Here is a 21,906-nt window from a genome sequence, read left to right on the forward strand (position 1 = left end):
CAGATTATCACATATAAGGCAATGAAACAAGCTGTTAATGGCTGAAGGTTCCGGTTTTATATGTAATGATTCTATTATTTCGAAAATTCTCACAGCTTTCATCATAATCTTTTATTTGATCTGTCTATCGAACTTAGTTTCCTGTATATTTAATTTTGAAATCAGAGACTGCTTCAGTGGAGACCATGTACCATAATGATGGAAATGTGGACGTGAGCTAACATTTTTATCGCAAAAAATTAATATTACCTACTCTCTTTTTATTTCTATATTCAAAGCTGTATTTATGGCTACTCCAATTAAATTGCATTTGATTTCAGAGCCTCACAGCTTATTCTTCAGGCACATCATGCGTGTTCGATGTTCAGTACTCCCGCAAATATAACATCTGAGGATCGAACAACTCATGGACACATCAACAGTGTTTGAGCTGAGGTACTGTTGAATGAATGAGCTGTTTCATGCTCAGATGGTATGTTTGTGTTTGTACTGTACGTCGTTAAAGCAATATGTGCCTGAAGATGCGATTTTCTGGCTTCGAAATTTATTAGAATTAAAGCTCTGTAGAGAAAAATACAACTTTTTGTTTACATAAATGAAAAAGAAGTAAGAACTATTCACTTTCTGCTTTAAAAAAGAAAGGAAAATTAAGGCATAACACTTTGTCGACGACGAGGTCATGAAAGGCGGTTCACCGGCTCGGATAGAACAAGGATTGAGGAGGAAATCATCCGTATCTTTTTCAGAGGGATCGTCGCGGCGTTTTCTGTAGGGATTTAGGGAAATCACGGAAAAGTAGATGTCGTTGGCCAGACAGGGATTTGAATCGCTGTCCTCTCAAAAGCTGAATACATTATGCTAACCACTGCACCGCCCCGCTTGGTTTCTCGAATTGAGCGTGTGCTCCGTTTATGATGATGTCGAGGAGAGAATGTATTTCTGCTTTTCTCTTCCTGCACCAATGGTAACCGGAGTTTGGCTAAAATAAGTGACCCCGAAGTTGGACGTTTCCATAATGACTGTGCACTCAACCGGGTTAAAACAATACTACATTTCCAAAGCTACTTCATAATTAATCCGTACAGTCACGTTGTAAATAATAAGCGAACAGTCATTCTCCATGCGGTAAGCCTATAACATGTATTATGAATCAAGGTCAGCTATACGTAACAGTTAAATTCTGTCACCTGGAAGCATATAGTTGCGAAATTCGTGAAATTTTGCTGAAACGAAATTGGAGACCCGAACGCTGTTTGTCTTTTGTTATACAGCCTTTTATTGTGAGGATTAAACCACTGTCAGTCCTCAGTGCAGAATGTCAAGAAACTTTGCATCAAATAGCATCGTTCGGTATATGTCGATTTCATACACCAGATTCGGATTTCCTCTTCATTAAATTCTCAGTATTGTGTGCTCTAGTCCAGTCTACCAGAACAACACACACTGATGTTAACAACGTTCCGCATGCATGGGAGTTACAAAGGCACTGACTATCATTTCACAGCAGAATGCCTTTGAAGTAATTCTGTGCAATCTAGCTTTCAGTCAACTAGAGAATAACAGGACACGACAGGCGAGGCACGGTCATATAGGTACTGAAATAACTGAGTTGCGTTTCATCTGTCGAATAGCCTCTCGCGGCGACGTAACCAGTTTAAGTATCTCGTGCTCGTGATGACAGCCACTGGTAATATGAAACACATTGAAGCTCAATCTAATTTTGTATATAAATCCATGGTTTTCTGGGCTGTTTTCCATAGGTAGCGCAACACTCGCGTCATTTGATTAAAAATCTAATCAGTTAATCACTCTTCTTTTAACGCAATAATGCTGAACAGTCTGATATCTGCAAGGGTTGCAAAGTGTCACGTACGAATCTCCCAGCTTGTGAAGTCACCTTTTATTTTTAAAAAAGCCGGACACAGTATCGAAACGCTAGTATCTACAAGTGAGAGACGAATAATTTTCTCTATGTCGCATATCTATTGTGTTTTTATCGACGAAAATTATGAGGTAATCGAAACGATAAGCTTCCTTGAATTATCTTCTTCAACGAATGAAACCTTCCAGCGAGGAATTTGTATTTTACCGACTCGTTCGCAGCCTGCCACCAGATAGCGTTTGATAGTGTTTCATGACAGTAACAGCCAAGTGTTACTCTTAAGGGTGATCAGCTGTTAGAGCGTGACATCAAACCGGACGACTCCCTAGTTTTTATACACTGATAACTCAAAACACAATGCTCATCTGCTTGATAGCGTGTTGCTTCGCCTTTGAGATGAAGTCCAGCAGCCATGGACACAAGTCCTTAGCAGGTCTCTGGGGATGTGTTGCACCAGATATCTACGCACGGATGACGTCATTTTCTGGCCTTGTGACATGAACACTTATTCTTCTGGAAGATGCCATCGCCATCAGGGAAGACACCAGGTACGAAAGGCAGGCAGGTTCAAAAATTGTTCAAATGGCTCTGAGCACTATGGGACTTAACTTCTGAGGTCATCAGTCCCCTGGAACTCATAACTACTTAAACCTAACTAACCTAAGGACATCACACACATTCATGCCCGAGGCAGGATTCGAACCTGCGACCGTAGCGGTCGCGCGGTTCCAGACTGTAGCGCCTAGAACCGCTCGGCCACCCCGGCCGGCGGCAGGCAGGTGGTCTGCAGCAATCGACAGCGGTCTTGGTGCCTTCGATTACCAACATAGGTCCCATGTGAACCCAAGTAAATGTCCCCCTTAGCTTAATACTGAGCTGTCGGCCTGCGTCCGTGGCTCGGTCATGTGTCGCGCAGTCGTTCACCTGAATGGCGGCGTACCCAGACACGACCATCGACCGAGTATAACAAGAGATGTGATTCATCCGAGTAAGCGACACCTTTTCATTGATCCAGGGTTCATTCTTGATTACCCTGCACCCACAGAAATCGTAACAGGCGACATCGTTAGTTTGACTTGAGAATACATATGGATGGTTTGATGTGGAGCCTAATGTTCAGCGATGTGTACTGAAGGGTGTGCTCCGAAACACTTGTCTGCAAAAGCATTTTATTCTGTTGTCAAATTTGTCACATATCACCACCTATCCTGCTTTACAAGCAACTCCCCGACCTCCACGTTGTGTAGTGAGGCATGAAATCCAAACCTTGTCACCTGCTCGTGGTTTCACCATCCTGCAAGAGGCGACTGTTGGGAGGGCGGGAGTAGAGATGATTCTGTGTCAGGAGACATTGTCCCAGTTAGCTCATTGTCAGTTTTCCTGGGAAGGACGGTGGTCACCTGTTTGTTGCCGGTGGGCGCAATGAAAGTCGAGTCAGAATTAGTTATTTATTTCCATAAGTTACAATCAGTTCCTTGAGTTACCGCTGACATCAGCTGCCGATGCCCGTCGAGGATTCGCGTCATAATCGGTCTTCAGCCCGCCCAAGACAGCTGACACCGCATTCTTCGTTCTTAGCCGGCTGCCGCTATGGCGGTTTGCAGCCAGCAGTGGCTCCAACGCTGACCGTACCGCGATGCAGCAGCAGTGAGTGAAGGTAGCGCGTGTGTTGAACTTACACACATCGATTTGGGAAGTGCTCTGTCCCTCCCACTCGCCGCCGTGCTTCTTCACCTGCTGAGCCGCTGTGAGGGTTGCCGAGTAGTACGACTATCGTGGCCTGCCTTTCAGCTAAGCCCTGGTCGGTCCACCGAAGTATCAGGGGCACTGGTGTCCTGAACCGGGAACACCCCCGGGTCCTTCCATCTGCATCTGTGGTGTTGAACTCTGCGACTGGTGACTATGACAAGTTAGCCATATCTGCCAGTAGCAGCTGTCGTTGCTCAGTAGCGGCAGCCGGCCGCTGTGGTCGAGCGGTTGTAGGCGCTTTAGTGCGGAACCATGCGGCTGCTATGGTTGCAGGTTCGAATCCTGCCTCGGGCATGGATGTGTGTGATGTCCTTAGGTTAGTTAGGTTTAAGTAGTTCTAAGTCTAGGGGACTGATGACCTCAGATGTTAAGTCCCATAGTGGTTAGAGCTATTTGAACCATTTTTGCTCAGTATCGTACAAGAAATTTATAACAGACTTGTGCTAGACGTCACTTTACTGTAACCAGCAAACTGAATGCGGATGTTAAGTACGCCATTGATCTCTTTGACCGACTGCCTTACATGCAAACAAGTTGGATATTTAAGAGTGAAGAAGTGGGTAATGTTTACCCGACGTCACTTGTCATGACCGTATAGGTCCTACTGTCACGAAGGTATCAGCGATTCTCAGTCTTTCATACTTGCTTAATGAATTTGTTATAGTGTAGGACTTATTCGTAAAAGCTCTTGGTACGCGTTGTTGCATTAGGGGTACCGTTTCTTTCATCACGTAGTGAAGGGGACGCGATCTTGCCTAGCTACTGCGCGCCGCTACGTTTGTGCTGAGGTCCACTGTCTGGATCGCCAAAGGGCCGATGTTGTTTCCCCTGACTCAGTCTCGGTGGTGAAATATTATTCTTCACGCCCCCCTCGTGTTGACGCTCCCGTAATGAAATCGAGATTGCTTCGCTCTATGATTACGAAAATTTTAATCGTTTGCTGCCTTGTACAAGCTTGGCATGCAGTATCCGCTTTCCATAGATTCTCACGACAGTAGCAACCTTACAGCTGATAAGTTTCGTCATTTTAGAGATGCTCCTTCCCGGACACCAGGCTTTAACGAACTGTTCGTTGTGAAAGTCGCTTGTGCCAAAGGATTTCCCCATTTGCAGCGCGACTCGTCGCTAGAATGATTCCTCCGTTCATCTCCGCTCCGCTTATATACTTTCCTTACCGCTTCATGTGCCTGCAACACCACCAGGCAGCAATCGGTCTCACGGTGAACAGTAGTCACAGTGTTTTAGCTAATCAGTGTATACTTCATAGTGATTCATAACAACAGAAAATCAACGCAACACAGTAGTTTGACGAAGCGAGGCTGATGCCTGGCGATGATATCAACGTTTCGTGTTGTATTCGTTAGAGAAAACAGAATATATCATACGGAGTAGAACACTTTACAGTCGGTATTAGTCTCTTTACTGGAAACTGAACACGGAGCACCAGTAAAACACCAAAATTCTACAGGCTTAAATGGTACCTGAACGTACCTTAGTTCTTTCAAGCACGCTTTTCGCCTGTTCCGGCTAACCGATGCAAACAGACGTAGTCACTTAATCACTTCCATTTACATGATACGTATCCGCTGAGTTTGAAAGAAGGCAGGAGAGTAACACTTCAACTAGCATTTCGTCCAGGAAAACAATGCGGGATTCTCTGGATTCTCTCCAGTAATGGATGTGGTACAGTGTCAGATCAAAGACATTACTGTGTTTTGTTTGTGAGTTGACCGTTGTGTAGATAAGTTAGATGCTTCTGTGTGTGACATATATATCATTCTCAGCGGTATGAAACGATGTTATTCTTGTCTTTTCTGGTTACTGTTACTGTTCAGTCTTAGTCTTCTCAACGTTTGGTGAAGGGAGTAGACGTATGGGGAGTACTTCTCTTTCCAACTGGCCTCAAGCAACATCCTTCCTCTGCACTGTCATGCAGTTTTAAATTTTTCTTAAATTTTTATTACATACCGGGTGATCAAAAAGTCAGTATAAACTAGAAAACTGAATAAATCACGGAATAATGTAGATAGAGAGGTACAAATTGAAACACATGCTTGGAATGACATGGGGTTTTGTTAGAACCAAAAAATACAAAAGTTCAAAAAATGTCCGACAAATGGCGCTTCATCTGATCAAAATAGCAATAATTAGCATAACAAAGTAAGACAATGCAAACATGATGTTTTTTTACAGGAAATGCTCAGTATGTCCGCCATCATTCCTCAGCAATAGCTGTAGTCGAGGAATAATGTTGTGAACAGCACCGTAAAGCATGTCCGGAGTTATTGTAAGGCATTGGCGTCGGATGTTGTCTTTCAGCATCCCTAGAGATGTCGGTCGATCACGATACACTTGCGACTTCAGGTAACCCCAAAGCCAATAATCGTGCGGACTGAGGGCTGGGGACCTGGGAGGCCAAGCATGACGAAAGTGGCGGCTGAGCACACGATCATCACCAAAGGACGCGCGCAAGAGATCTTTCACGCGTCTAGCAATATGGGGTGGTTCTATTAAAACCCCTTGTCATTCCAAGCATGTGTGTCAATTTTTACCCCTCTATCTACATTATTCCGTGGTTTATTAAGTTTTCAAATTTATACTGACTTTTTGATAACCCGGTATATCATTTATCTAATTCTTTAGGCTAAATAGCTCTCTAGTCCGTACAGTCTTCATTTCCTCAATCCATTTTAGTCGCACTGACTATGACGATCCTTCTTGATCTATCCTTCACGACCGGCTACGGTGTAACAGTTTATATTACTTTTACGCAGATTTTCAACAAGACCCTGGAGCTGACAACTCCGCTTTTCTCATTTCACTTCGTTTTATATCAATTTCCATTTCAACATGGGGTTGATAACCGAGATGTTTAGTCCCTTTAATCACATAAACATGATTGTCATCATCATTACGTAGTACTTGAACATTAGGGCGAGAATTAAATGGGATGGCATATCTGTAAAAGTCAGCCCGTCCGAAATGACTGAGCACATAGCATTTACCGAGAGGTAAATGTATAGCAGTGGCTGCTATTGACGTTGACGTAAAATAGCACATCCAAATTTACTTTGCCTGTGGAACGAATTTTTTTAATGTTTAACGGGATGTTCACTGATGTGAAACTCCGTGATTAAAAACTATTTGCAGGGTCACGAGTCAAATTTCTATCTCTCAACAACGTGGGTGAACTTCCTTGGTGGTTGTGGTGTGGTCTACTTTCGTCGCGTTACGGGTCTTCCGCTGTCGGAATGGCGAAGGGAACCGTAAGAGGAAAGCGTCCAGTGCGCGTGCGCAACACGAGAAGCGAAGTCCTAGCAGCAAACATCAGCCGTCTGATTGTTAGTGTGATAAGTGGGCCATTTTTCGTAGGTCAGGCTGTAGCGTGGGCGCCACCTTTCATGGCTGCAAGCTTCTGTGACTTCTCATGACAAGTGTTTAGTAGGGCTAATTGACCTGCAACCTCTTTGACATTTACAGCTTCCTTTACGTGAAGAAAATCCGTGGAAATGGTGAACAATGAACGGGACGAACACAGGAATGGGTGAAAATCTGCGGTTGGAGTCTCATTAATTGTAGAAATCCTTTGTAGTTTATTTAGTATGGTGTATGTCATTAAACTGAAGTTTATTTGATGTGGTGATATGTCATTAAATAACGATATACTGGCTGTTTTGTCCTTCGGGTCACGTAGCAGCTGGAAGCAGTAAAGCAACTGGAGTAGCTGAAGTTTCGGTACACTTCGGATAGAAAGTCTGGTTCGTATCAGATATGGCACTGCCACCTTTGCAATGTGATACACATGCAGCTGTATGAGACGCTTGATTTGATGCTATAGTTTACTTTATGCTAGCTGTTACCCGCGGCTGCACTCGCATATCAGTAGTTTTGTTAGGATGAGTGATGGTGAGTGAGTAAGCTGCTGTACACGCAATTAACTCAGCTGACCTCACATGTATGGTGGTTCGGGTAAGCACAGCTCGTGATGTGCGCCCTCCTCTCCCCCTCCCAACGCACGATACATCGGCAAGCGTAGTATCGCTGCCGAGCAGCGCGTGCACAAGGGCTTCCGAAGGAGCGCGCATTCTTTAGTAGTTTTACATTATACCACATGTACATTATGCAACAAATAATATGGAAGAACGGATTTAACTCTTTGAAGACTGTATAAGTACTGTACTCATAGCTTTGAATCGTTTCACGTAACACGTACAACAACTAATAAAAGCATTTTCACAAATGCGATAAAATATTAAAAGTGAAATAGTAAATAGCTTTGTCAAAGTGTAAATATTTTCCCTAATTCGCTTAATATTCTTTAAATCAAGAAGTGTCATGTTCTGTACACTTTCTAAAGTAGCTTGTGTTATTCCTCAGGGTTCGAGGTAACTCCATAGCAAATTTCATCGAAAGCTGTTAAGCGATTTAGTCGTCAAAACCTAACGGACGTAGTTACTTTGGCTTTGGCATTTATAATATTACTATGGATAAATCTTTCACTTACGATATCTTTTTCTTGTGTGATCTGATTTTGATGAAAGAAAGCCTATACGGTGTCCCAAGCTATGCTGAAGTTAACCTGCGAAAATCCCATGAAAGAGATTAACGCGGTTAGGCAGACAAAGAAATACAGTACGAAAACTCTAAATCATGATATCTTTTTTCTGTGATCTGGTATTTATTACATAAAGGTAGTATGGTGCCCCAAGTTATGCTCAAATTACCTGTGAAAACCCCATGAAAATTCGTCTAGTAGTTCTGGAGAAGCGTATTCAACCAAGCAGACGACAGACAGAAAACAGATACGACTACAAGAAAAACGCTTCTCTTGTACCAGAATGAGTTGCATACCTTACTATTAGTACAAATTAACCTCAACTGCCACTGAAAACTTAGTAATCAATCTCTTTACCGGTAATTTCGTCATACATGAACAAGTTTTTCTTGATCGGCGTGTCTGGCGAGTTCAGGCGTTGTAAGTGTGTAATTGCGTAAACCGCCAGCGTTACGATTCAGTTATTAACGCTAAATTCAGTTATTAACACTAGACCCCCTCCCCCGTTCCCCTTCCCCCGTTCCCCCTCCCATCCTGTTCCGACCGACAAAACTAGCTAACAGAATAGGTGCTCGAAAGCAACAGTATACAAAGTGCAGTAGTACGAGTCCGTAACACTGCGCTCTACAGACCAGTTTCCGGTTGGTAACTGCTGAAATTCACGTTTTGCCACTGAAAGTCCAATGTTTTGTTACTTCTACCATATTTGAGGGACGAGAGCATTGCCGTCAATAAAAGAGTGTCGTTTGAGATTGCTTATAGAAGCATTCCACGTAATTTTGAATTACCGAAATGACTTAATTATCTCCTGTCCCAATGCGAGAACTTGGACAGTGAGAAGCAGCCAACAGACTCGTTGCAACTTTGAAGTGTCCTGGACTATGCGTGGAATGCCGCCAGTCTGTCTTCAGATAACCCAGCCAAGCGAACGACTCTGTAGGTAGTAAGAGTTGGATGGCATGAGGGGTGAGGCGCGCGCCAGGTGGATGCGAACGGTATTCGTCTGGCAGGCGACAGCTGGGCCTGACACCGTAGCTCCAGGAACCACTCGGAATCTGGCTTCAAAGTCGAGGCGTAACTCAACGGTACTTCCTGCAAGTAGCGTCTCCTTTAAAAGTGCGCCCCGCCTCGAGGATTTGGAGTGCAGCGTTCCGGGAGATCCTATCAGAACAGCAGTAGTCGCTGAATACTCGTCATGACAAAAAAAAAACTTATTTGTCAATACTGCGTCGTAGGCACCAGTCCCCGAACTTCTCAACAAAGAGAGTGGTAGTATCACGCTGCCACTTAGCGTTTTCACTCATTTGCTGCATTTATATATTTTTCTATTCCTAAAACAAGTATTTGTTTGTAGATTTGTTTTTTTTTCGATGTTTAACGTGGTATTTCCTGATGTGAAATTTTGTGATCAGAACTATGCGCCGGGTCAGGAGACAATTTTCGATCTATGAATGTCACGCATGAATTTTCTTGGAACTTGTGATGTGGTCTTCATGGTCGCGCCTGGAAATGCCTGCAGTCTTAGGCGAAGGACGCGACAAGAGGAAAGTCTTGTGCGCATATATCTTCAAGTCTGAGTCGTCTGACTGTTAGTGTAGGAAGTGGGCCGTTTTTCGGGTTAATTACTTTACAAAACTTAGATACAGATTTTGATCACTGTCTTTGATATGGGACTAATACTACTCTGATAGTGCGAATGGAAAATATATTGAATTCGTATTCTGAAAGGTTAGAGTCGAAATTTCCGTTCTTCAGTGCACATTTTTCCTAAATGACTTAAAGCGAGTGAGAGGATGATTCCTTTCTAAACGCCACGGGTTAGTTCAATCACAATCGAGGTCTATGTCGAATGTGGGGCGCTTCTATAACGACCTCTACGTAAACGGAATTTTAATAGATTATCTTCGTTGTTCCCTACACTTAAGAACCGTGAACCTGAAAAAAATGCAAATACTAAATCTTAATTACTGAGCATAACTATTTTCGTCTCAACTTCAATAACAGCTCAGTAGTTTTATGATTTTAACAGAACAAGTGAGGTTTCGCTTTGCTTAATTCTGGACGAAGAAGAATCATGGAGACCCGTGACCTCTGTATACATACGAGTATATTACGTTACTTTCAGTTTGAGGAAACGTAAATGTTCCATATTTGAAACGAGAGTATCCGTCCAAAATTAAAAATGGGCATGACGTGTGTAATAGCATCTTATGTAGCCGATATGGCATCCTCAAGCCTACCCAGTAAGTGAGATGGCATAGTGTTGTCGTCCTGTTTTTTTTTTTTTTTTTTTTTTTTTTTTTTTTTTTTTTTTAATGTATCTCCAAACGACAGGATGGTTCCTTAAAAGCTTGTGCGACCGATTTATTAGCCGACGATAAGCAACGGAGGTGATTCTCCATCCTTAATGATTTCTTTGTCGCCGAGACTTTGAACTCATAAGCCTGTTTTACACGGGCGACTTTCTGGTCAAAATCGGCTACTCAGAGTGCGCACACGTGACGTGCCTGCGTGTAAATCAGCGACCAATCACGACGCCAATATGTGTATGACGTGAGTGATCTATAGACTGTGCCGAGTGTGGAATTATAAATTCTGCGAATATGCTGCACACTGCGCTTGCCAGGAACAAGGGACTAAGACGTGGCGCCTGCTAACATCAGAAGTTAACCTGTTGCGGTTCAGCTGGTTCATATTTTAGAAACTGATTTTGTTCTTTCGTTTCTTCTTTGTCTTTACTTCGTTGTTTGATTCGGTTTCATGATACACATTAAAGGTAATCAAGATCCTGTTTTTTCTTCCTAGTAGTTTCCTACAAGAGATACGAAACATCTGAACCCAGAAAAGTTGTTTACTTCTTACAGAGAAAAAGCCGAGGCCATGCACAAGCAAGACCGTAAATAGATAAACGTGCATTATGGAAAATTATTTCAACAATGAAAAAGTCAGAATTATTTGTAAAGAATTTACCACATTTCCTCTGGCAAGAACATCCACCGTCAGTTCTGCTTTTGTCATTAATAAACCTTATTATCATTGGTTGTTCCTACACTTCGTTACTATATTTCGAGTTTCTCGTAAAAAGGATAGTCCCTCATAACCGCACTTTCACCACTCATATGCCAAACTCCTCAGCAGACAGCTCTCACAAAACACGCAGTTTTGGCGTTGAAGCGTAAACGAAAATGACCACACGAGTCAATGTACAGAAATAAAACGCCAGGGTCGCTGCAGTGAACTCATTTGCCTCGAGTAATCAGTTGAGACAAGAAAGTCCATCTTCTAGAAAAGGGGCCGCACCTTCCTTCTTTGCAAGTAAAAGACAGTGTGCTCGTGGGTATGTAACGCCTAATTGCGTTTTATAATACTGTCACAATTGAAAATTATTTCTTTTCACAAGCAATTCTATTTTGTACGTTGATTAGGAAGTCTAATTTTCTTATATATTTCAATAGCTAGCTTTCTCCTGCCCCTTTGTCCCCGAAGCCAACAACTCTATCAGGAGGAAGTCGGTGATAGCTGGCTTTTCTGTCAATACCGAAAAAAAGCTTGCGTGACAGAAAATGGAAACAAGACGACATAATCCGTAGGAGAAGCCGAAGCTGGCGCGCGAGCCTAAGAATGGCGGCTTGCGAGCTCCAGGCCGTGGCCGCCCGCCGACTGCAGCAGAAGAATAGTGGTGTCCCAGCGCCTCGCCAGCGGCTGCACGGTGCCTAAAGGCGACAAAAATCCCTTTGGGTCTCGCTTCCCAAGTCCGTATTCATCCTCTGTAATCTTTGTCCTGCCTGGCGCAGGCAAGGCAGCCCGCGGCTCTATATCTTTTTTCCGCTAGCAAGTTATTCCCTGTCGCTGCTGATACTGAGCTCGGAGGATCCGCAACCCACAGCTACACCGCAAACGCTGCAGATTAAATGAAAGAGGGAAATATTGCCGAGCACGAGCACTTGCGTTATAGCTCAGACGGCTGTTGTAAGTTACGGTCTTATTTCTATTTAATTGAGTGATCACTTACTGTAATACATGGAAGAAAAGTTTCTTGTCCCGACACCGTAATAACTCTGAAAATGCTTTGCACTTATTCTTATCGATGTTACCCAGTTTGTACCTTGAGCGAGCAGTAAAGTAAACTAAAGAGAACTTTGCAAAAGAAATTAAAATTGAAGGAGAAGAAATAAAAACTTTGATGTTTTGCTGATTACGCTATAATTATATTAAAGACGACAGAGGACTTGCAAGAGTAGTTCAACTGAATGGACAGTGTCGTGAAAAAATGTTAGAAGATGAAAAGCAATAAAATTAAAATAACGGTAATGGAATGCATTCGACGCTCTGTGACATTAAATATACTTCCCACAATTATATAACAGTTTAGTACAATAAGTATGCATGCACCCAGAAATGCACTCACACGGAAAGTATTTGGGCTCGAACAAGCACACACATTTACATCACAATCCCGTGAAGTATCTTTTAAAGATTCCTTATTGCACCGGTGCTACTCGTTTATCTGCAAACCTTTGCAGTCGTCCATTAGAAGCCGCTGAGTATACCATGACGAATTCGACGATTGTCCTCCGCTGAGCCAGCCGAGACCAGTACGGATGGTGCAATGTGTATGTGAAGTTGCATTTTGTGAACTTATTGGTCTGGTGTAGCGTCAGTTGGGTGGGCAATTGGCAATCCACCCTGCTAACGGAATGCGATTGGTTGAAATGAAGTTAGACGAACACTTCTTCGTGAAGATGGTACTGATACAGATGACGAATGATTCGCGTGTTTTCTGGTATCTGTTTTAGTGCAAAAATGTTATCACCGGTTGGAAATGGATACTGTTGCGATTGGTGAATAAAATCTTCCGCAATGACTCTTAAAATCTCTTATTAAAAAGTAATTACCGGTTTCGCATCAGTAGAGATCTATCTTTAGATGATATTTGCGGATTGTGAAATTTTGGCTGCGGTTCACCGACCTTTAAAACAGTTGGATACTGTTGTAACACTAACACACAGTTATGCTGCTAGTCTTGATAATGACGGACACCTCACTGCAAGCGGTAATGATACGGCAAGTTCGAGAAGAGACGATGGAAGCAATGAAAGTTAATTCCAATCTTCTCTTGACAATGAGTTCAAAGTCGAAAGTAACATGACGGTGCCTGATGCCAACTCACTAAAGAATACATACGATTATCACGTTAGATGTTTCAAACATTTTACAAGCTCCTGAAAATATTCCCTAAACTGAAGGCTAAAAGCAATATTAAAATCTCTCTGGACTATGTGAAGGTGAAAAGAGAAGCCAATACAGTTTCCAACGAAAATCATACGCTGCAGTTCAGTGTCATCAAGCAGCATGTAATGGCGAAGTTTGTTGAAGCGCGAGAATACGGTTCTTCCGTTCATTGTTATTGCCATTTACAACGCTGGGCATTTTACGTAACAAGCAGTCTTGGGCGCACAAACATTACAGCGTCACTGAGACTTATCACTAATTTGAAAAAGGGGTTTAGGACAACATCACACTGTATAACGATGCTCTAAGCACGAAAGCATAAGGTCGGCGAAGAAGAGGCGTTTCAAAGAACTCAAACATCTGTTGCTGAATTCCTTGCTCATATCACGGAAAAAAAACATCCAAATCAGTTCTGTACGGAACTGTGATCAGTCTATTCAACTATGAGCTTCCTCCCGAAAGAACACTATCCATGAAAGGGGAGAAGAAAACTGTCTCAGCGTTGTAGTCAGTTAACAGTGCAACATACAGCTACACGATTGATGTTGCCATGTCAGTGGACGCACGATTGGCAAAGTCTATATATGCTTCTGCGAAACAAAAGGAAAGCTTGTACCCCGTGTATCAAGAGAAATAGCAAAACGACACGCTCCAAATGTCTTCGTAGATGCAAGTGTGAGCGAGAAGACGACGAAAGAACATCTGAAGACGATTTTTTGCTAGTTTTGAATCCACATTTGCCGAGAAAGTCACTAGTACTTTTGTGACTCTTGGTCTGGACAAAAGGATGAACAAGCAATACTGGGAGCCTCTGTAGGAAAACATGTAGTTTTAAAAATCACTACACTTAAAACTACAAAATATGCCCAACCTCTGGACGCGTGTTTTTTCAAGCAGTAAATACATTCCACGAGAATAACAGACTTTCTGCAACTGCGGTCCATCATTTACAGTATGGATATCTGCATTGCGTTTGGCTTCGACAATGACATCTGCAGTGAGATTTAGAGCAAGTTTGCAGAGTCTTGCAGGGCAACGACACTCACCAGGACACAAAGAGGTACGTAATGGTCCTGCAACCAAAAATTTCATACAGATATGTTCGTTCGAACGCAGATACTTTCCTTGATATTTACCCGACATGCAGTGACGCGCCCAGTCTATGCAACTTTCGTAATCTTATAAACAAACCAGCCGCGCGGGCTGTGGTTCTCGGTCAATTAGAACAAAGCATATATACGAGAGTTGCCCAGAAAGTAATGCACCGCATTTTTTCAACAGTTCTTTATTGAAAATAATGAGAAGTGCCCACACGAAAGAATGGTGTTTTTTCTACACACCCTGTTTTTCCACGTAATCTCCATCCGTTCCATGGCCTTCCTCCAGCGCGAAACAAGGTGTGTATACCCTATCGGTACCAACCCTCGTACTGGTGGCGGAGCCAGTGCTTCACTGTGTGAATCACTTCCTCATCGTCCTCAAAATGTCTTGTCGAGTCGTAATGCGTCTGTCCTCGCGAATGACAACATCAGCCCGCTGCAATATGTCAGGTGTGACAGTCGTGAATGATCCCCCCCGACCGCTGCAAATCGTAGAGCTCCGCCGAACGACCCTCTGACGACCTCACCCTGCGTGCCGAGCGACTAACTGTACTTCTGTCGACAGCATATGGTCCATAGACTTTGCACAAGCGTTTGTGACTATTCCCCACAGTTTCCTTCTCTGCAGGGAGAAATTTAATGACTTCACGTTACTTGTTACGTACATCACGCACAGACGCCACTCTTAAACTGTCCTGCAGCTGCGCTAGTTGTCGAAAGTGACGGAAACCTGGCGCGCTCACTCAGGAGACTTCAAATAATACGTACGTAACGTTTCGCATTCGTAGCATTGTTTTCGGCCGAGAAAAAAAAAGCGGTGTACTACTTTCTAGGCAACCGTCGTATGATAGATCCGCATGCACGCCATGTAACGGCGGTTTGTAAATCTAATCATTTCACAAAGTTATGTATTTATTACATAAGAAATCAGAATCTGCGAAACATGCCAAATGCACTGAATGATTGGGAACAGGTGTAGCCTTTTTTAATAACTAGTAGAAAAAATGTAGGAAGGGCTATGTAGCAAATAATGTGACGGAGATGACGCACAATGTTTGTATTTAATGACTTTACGCTGAAATTAATGTCCCCAGATCCGTTATATACCTGTAGCAGGTATTTACTCGTATAAGACTGGTGTTTTTTCGCAGATGCAGTCGTTACACCTACGCTGAGAGGGCCGTGCCCCGGTGGTTGTTGGAAACAGCCTGCTCGTATACGCGAGCCCTGTAGTTGAATGCGTACATCACATACACAACCCGGAGTTCTCACGGCTCATCTTGAGTTTCTGTCGCAAATCGCACGGTCGTGGTTGTGTTTAGGAAGTGGTTACTGAAACTGCTGTGAGATAATGTTGGTGTGCTTACCGGTAAAGAGCGCGTAAAGTAGTTTTAAGGGATGCCATTCATTTATTCAGTGTAGCAGTTCTTGCGCTATACTGTTAAAAATACAAGAAATGTTACACAAACATTCCATAGGACTGCCTACTTGGTAAGTCATGGGCTAAGTTGTTAATTACAGTGTGGATCACAGTTTAAGATTAGTAATTAACAGTAACTTTTCTTGGCAATTAAGACTTTTCTGTTCAAGATGTTAACTACCGCAAACTGCGACCTTACATTCTCAACTGCCAACTTATGTGGACGCCACCCAACTAACGCAATTACTTCGTAATGCAACTATTTCTTGACAACATTTTAGCATGTACTGATCTGTGAACACATCTCAGTTTATTACAGCTTATGCTGTTAACAACAGCCATATGTCGACCGTGACTTTCCATGCATGAGAACACTAGGCTACGGCCGCCAACCAACCCTCTCGTCCGTGGCAGTGGAGTCTCTGTCTTATTCGTTTTGATTGATCAGCCTCAAGGAAAAGCAATGCTACCGTACTTGGAGGTGCTCCGAACAGCCAGTGTGAAGCGGAGATGATATCTCCAAACGAATTGTCACGCCTTAGCTCGCGACGAAGATGCTGCAACATCGCGATATGCCACCCACCCAGTAAGGCATGTGAGCCGTTGCACAATATTACAACTTATTCGGTGCCAATTTGCTATAAACGTTACATCGTGAGGTTTATGTCGTGGGACTGCAGTTCCAGTGTGCTGAAAAGTAATACCTCAAAATTTATTGTGAGAAATCTCTTAAAGCTTTTTAAATAAAACAAACATTCGGTGTGTAACGTAACTATGTCGGTGCATGAGAAACAGCCTGGTGTAATGGAGGATCGAATTCGAAGAGTTCGTCCACACATGGAGCACCCTCTCCTTCAGCATGACAATACACTACCGCGCTGCGACATCTGCAACAATCCGACACCTTGGATTCGTTGGCATCGATCATTCTACATGTAGTCCCAATTCTCATCTGTTCGCAAAATTTAAAGAACCCTTTCGAGGACCTCACTTTGATAGTGATGAAGTGTTGTAGGCAGAGCTGGGTTGTGGCTCCGTCAACAAAGTTAAACATTCCACAATGACGGTATCAACACTCTGGCCTCTCGTTGGGAGAAATGTGTCCGTCGGCAGGGTGACTATGTTGAGAAATGAAAATGCAGACATGGAGAATAAAGACGTAGAATGTCAAAAAAATTTGTTTTATATAAAAAGGTTCAAGAGTCTTCATATAAAAAATTCGGAGGCATTAGTTTTTAGCACGTCTTCGTATATTCGTCTGTACAATATCCAACTCCGTGACACCCGTGAAAAAGTTTCAGTTCATACGATTGATACGTCACAGTTTAATGTTTATTCACAGTAAAGACAGTCTACAAAATGTAAAAACCTGATATCGTGCACACGTATTATTTCACCAGCGGCACACCGATTTGCGTCCATTGCACACTTGAAAACTGCCTCAGTTCGTCCACGCGTAAAAGCAGTGTGAAGTTTCTAGTTTACTTAATATTAATCACTGTCTTCCTGCAGTTGACATCGATACAAGACGCATACTAATTTAAATGTTTGATCGGTGTCCGTATGCACGTAAACCAACGCACCAGCCACGCCGTTACAACAATCCGCCTTTCCTCGTCACCACCCCACCACTCGATTCATCAGTTTCGATAGTCTATAGCAGGTTCTCTTGTAACAGCGATATGTGCAGATTCATTGAAACATTTACTATCTGGTATATTTATTATTCGAACATATTGACTTTTATTGCTAAATATAATGAGTAAACGAGTAATAAAAGAAAAAAATTATATAGGCCTCCTGCAGCTATGGTTTCATTGATCCTGAAAGCCACTCATTTTACAGTGTGAAGGGCGATACATCGTACACGACTACACTAGCGTACGGCAGATCTAAATCCTACCTTCTCTGTAATCTTCTATATATAATTTATCATGTTGGTATCACATGCTAGAGCACAATGTATGTTTTTAGAGCAGAGATAGCAGTCTAAAATTTTCGATCATTTAGAGAAATCATCGAGCTGCGGTTGATAGTTTTGCGAGTTCCTACTACGTCTATCGTCCAGACTGTTTTCAAGACTTTGTGATCTCTGATAACCTTCGAGTTTACTGGCAGTTGGTAATTTTTGCTCGTTATATATGTTCTTTCAGGTGCATCATAGTATCTTCCTTTACCTCGGCCGGGATAGATTTAGAAACATAAGTTCGCAGCCTTATTATCTGGGTCGTATTAATATATACCACCTGTGGAGCAACTTGAAGAACTTGATTCCAAAAACTTTGTTACGGTACTGAAGGGATTAGCTTAGGGTAAATTGTGCAAAGTTTCTTCAGTTTCGCGAGAGCGTAAACACTACTCGGCAAACACAACATTTCGAGAAGACTGAGGCCTCTCTTTTCAGGTGTTCTATAGATCTATGCAAAAGACTGGAAGAAAATGTTTATAGCCAGGTCTTGTTAAGGATAGCATCGTGAAAGTAATCGGAAAAGACGTGTCATTCTAAGTGCTACTAAGAACATTTTACTATTTCTCTTTCCAAAGAACACTACAGCTGCTGTGAGTAGCGTGGTGATGAGGGTTCGGGGGGGGGGGGGGGGGGCTGTTATGAGAAAAATGGAGACACACAGTTACAAGAAACGCATTAAAGTGAAGCAGGACCTATTTAATGCTTCCATCTTCATTAATCCAACAGTGCTACCCAAAGTATATGGTTAGCATCGTAGATAATGAACTTCTATAGTGTTTCTGGCGAGTTCGAAGTACGTGTAAACTATCATTTCTGTTGTAACTTCACAAAATCTGAAGTTACGTAGATTGGAATCTTGTCGAAGATCTCTCCTTGACAAGTTGATTGTGCTGTGGATACCTGAAAGAGTCGTCGGGTCGTCCGTCGTGGAACTCCACATAGGTCAGTAATTTAACAAAGATACTGAGACCACAGCTACCATAATATATAGTATTAAGGTAACGAATTTCTTGACAGCCTTTCTACTGCCCAGCAGAGAAAGTGTTTTAATCTTCTATATATGCATTTAAGTTATAGAGAGGACACTCCTTTCGCAAAAGACAGCACGTTTCTAGCAAATGCTTATCAACACATTCGTCACAGTGGGATAATTCATGACTCATTTTATGGAAGTGGCCAGAAATAAGTACAGTAAGTCATTGTCAATAAAAATCCATTCCAGCTTTGCTATACCTTTTCTTTCAAAAAGGCAGTCGTCGAGACGTACTTAACAATGAGTTTAATGAGATACGAATTTCGAATTTTTTTGGAATTTTTCATCTCTTTCCAAAATCGATACAAAGAAAATTTTATCAGTTGGGGTTGATTATTATATTTTTCGTAAGTTTTCTGTCTTTCATATTTCTCTTGATCACCATTTAGCTTATTGTTGCGGTACAGTAATCGTATTACAATCCTTTGTTTCTCCACCCATGCATTGGATTCTTCCCACGCACATTGTAATGTGATTTTAGTTATATCTCCTTAGATTTCCTCATTGTGTCTTGCGAGATACATCACATCTTTTATTCTTAGTTACAAGATTTTTCTCATAATTTTACGTTCTTGTAATTATAATTCTTGTTCTAATGTTTTCTGTAGAAGAGGAAGTGCGTGTACTGCGTAGAGGGCTTCTGGCTTGTTTACTGTATCGTGATGCCGGATGTTACAGGTCCAGGAAAGGAATTCTTTGTTACTTGAAAGACGGTTATTTATTTATTCATTCATTTTTTGCAGTCTCAATTCTATTACTTTCATTTCGCTATAAAATTTTTAAACATTTTAGCTACATGGTTGCCAGAGTATCTCGTCTTCCGCACATTACAGTCACGACGAGTATAAGCTTTGTTATGAGGTGAGGAATAATAGCTTAGTATACGACAGGAAATTTACCGGTCCTTTATCCGCAAGGCTCAATATTATATGCTTCGAACGTCTCTCAAATGCATCTCTAGCGCGTTGCTTAAATTCCATGGTGCGGATGTCTTACGCAACGGGTGGCACCTGTTTCTTGTAATGTATGTGTAGCTTAACAACTCATTGGTAATGTGTCGGACTATTGATCCAAAGGTCTAGGGTTGCCTTCTTGGTCAGTTTTAGTATTATTATGTCACTTGCCACTTCTTTTACCTCCTACAAGGTCAGTTGTTGTGAAAAATGCTGAGTTGCACCGTGGTTCGGAATCCACGTTAAACTGTAGGTGCTCCGGTAACTGGCTGGGTAATTCAGTTCAGAGGTTGGAGGAAAGCAACGTCATACCACCTCCAACGTATCCATGCACAGTGCAGCTACAACAGACCTTCACGTTACTCCCCTTGCGCTTTTTTCACATTGCTTCTGGTCATGCAAATTCTGAGACATGACAGTTCAAAAATACTGTCTTCTTATTGCATAGTTGAGTTGTTGAGAACTAACTGGCGTAGTATTCAACTGTCAGTGTCGCAGAGTGACAAAGTATCGTACCAGGGTAGTTTCTGCGTTACTTCATCATGCGTCTTGCGTCACCAACTTCCTCGAACAGTAACGTGAGTCTGTCGTCCTGCATCGCAGTGCTGGTGGTGGGTGTGTGGTCACCGGGAGGCCATAAATTCCCTACTGGGAAGTCGGCCCCAGTTACGACTACCTTAGCGAGCCACTGTATATCGGCTTCCCAGAAATTTATTCAGTCTCCTGTGCCGATTCCTACTGCCGCGTGCATCCCAACAGGGACGCTCCCACATTCTCTTCAGTGGCAGGGGCAGTAGAGGAAGGGGAGGTGAAGTGAAGTGAATCATGGCTGGAAGCGCGCCGCGAACGTGGCACGTAATTCCCACAACCCTGAAATATAATTCACTCCGTCAGCGTAATCGTGATCTGTGTCTATTGCTGTAAAGCGTACGGCGATTTAACGGGTGCGTAAATTCCAGAAACAAAGCTGCTGCCTGCGCCAACAGGTAGAATATCGCCCGCTTTTATCGGTTTGTAGTACACAAATATTACCCCCGTTTCATCTACTCGTGGTGATTAAAAGTTTACACTCGGCAAATAAAATGAGACCGCTGAAGGTTAATAATGCTAAATTTTTAACATACATGCGAGTAACACATCACAGACCAACGAAAAATATTTTTCTTTACTTTTTGTTAGTTAATAGCTTAATCTTGTGATTTATTTGGCACTGAATTCAAATCTGACCTCAGTTTTTTTCTATCACGTTGATTTTTGTCAGAATGCTACTTTGTTATAAACTATAAAATTAACGGAACATGCGTAATTGAAATGGAAATTAATTTATAATTTCAATGGGAACATAGTTTTTTTTTTATTTCCGTATAAACATGAAGCCACCTCTTTAATGCATATGGATTGTGCGTCCATTGTATTTCGTTTCACTCTACTCCTTAAAGAAAGTAATCTAGCTTTTTCTCCGGTGTATTGTGCATATCTATGAAGTGACCAATAGTAGTCTGACAACGCATTATAACTCCATTGGCGTTCATACTGTAACCCAAAGTTTCAGGGGGAAAAAACGAGTTTACTGTTCAAAAAGCAAATCTCGAACAGCCGAACTCAGTACTCTTTCAGAATGTTGACTAAAACTAAATTTAGTGTGAGTCCTTTTCGAACTCAGGAACAGACTCCTTGAATTATAACCAAGGCACCCTCTTACTCATAGTCATTTTTGATTCAAAGTATAAACCAAACATCATTCTTCGATTGTCAGTTGCAAAAATACTCGTCTTCTCTTAATTTCGCTTCCGATAGCTGAGGAAAGTTCTGTCATAGTTGCTTGAAACATTCTACATCTTTGAGTATGGTTTTTACAAACTCCTTCGTTAGGCTCAACTTAACGTACAGTGGTTGTGATAAGGTTTTTTTCTTTTGACGGAAGCACAAGGTTTGCGTACAGAACAATCTTCACTTGATGCTTCGAATATTTTCTTGTATATTAGCTTATTTTTCATATTATCCCATTCTCAT

The 21,906-nt window shown here is 42.3% G+C and overlaps 1 protein-coding gene across 1 annotated transcript in view; it reads left to right on the plus strand.

The window, feature by feature from the left end:
- The window catches only part of LOC124780415 (protein furry), a 1,170,709-nt gene that overhangs the window by 857,831 nt on the left and 290,972 nt on the right, over window positions 1–21,906 (plus strand). The window lies entirely within an intron of this gene.

Source organism: Schistocerca piceifrons, chromosome 1, assembly GCF_021461385.2.
Source record: "Schistocerca piceifrons isolate TAMUIC-IGC-003096 chromosome 1, iqSchPice1.1, whole genome shotgun sequence".
Lineage (NCBI taxonomy): Eukaryota > Metazoa > Arthropoda > Insecta > Orthoptera > Acrididae > Schistocerca > Schistocerca piceifrons.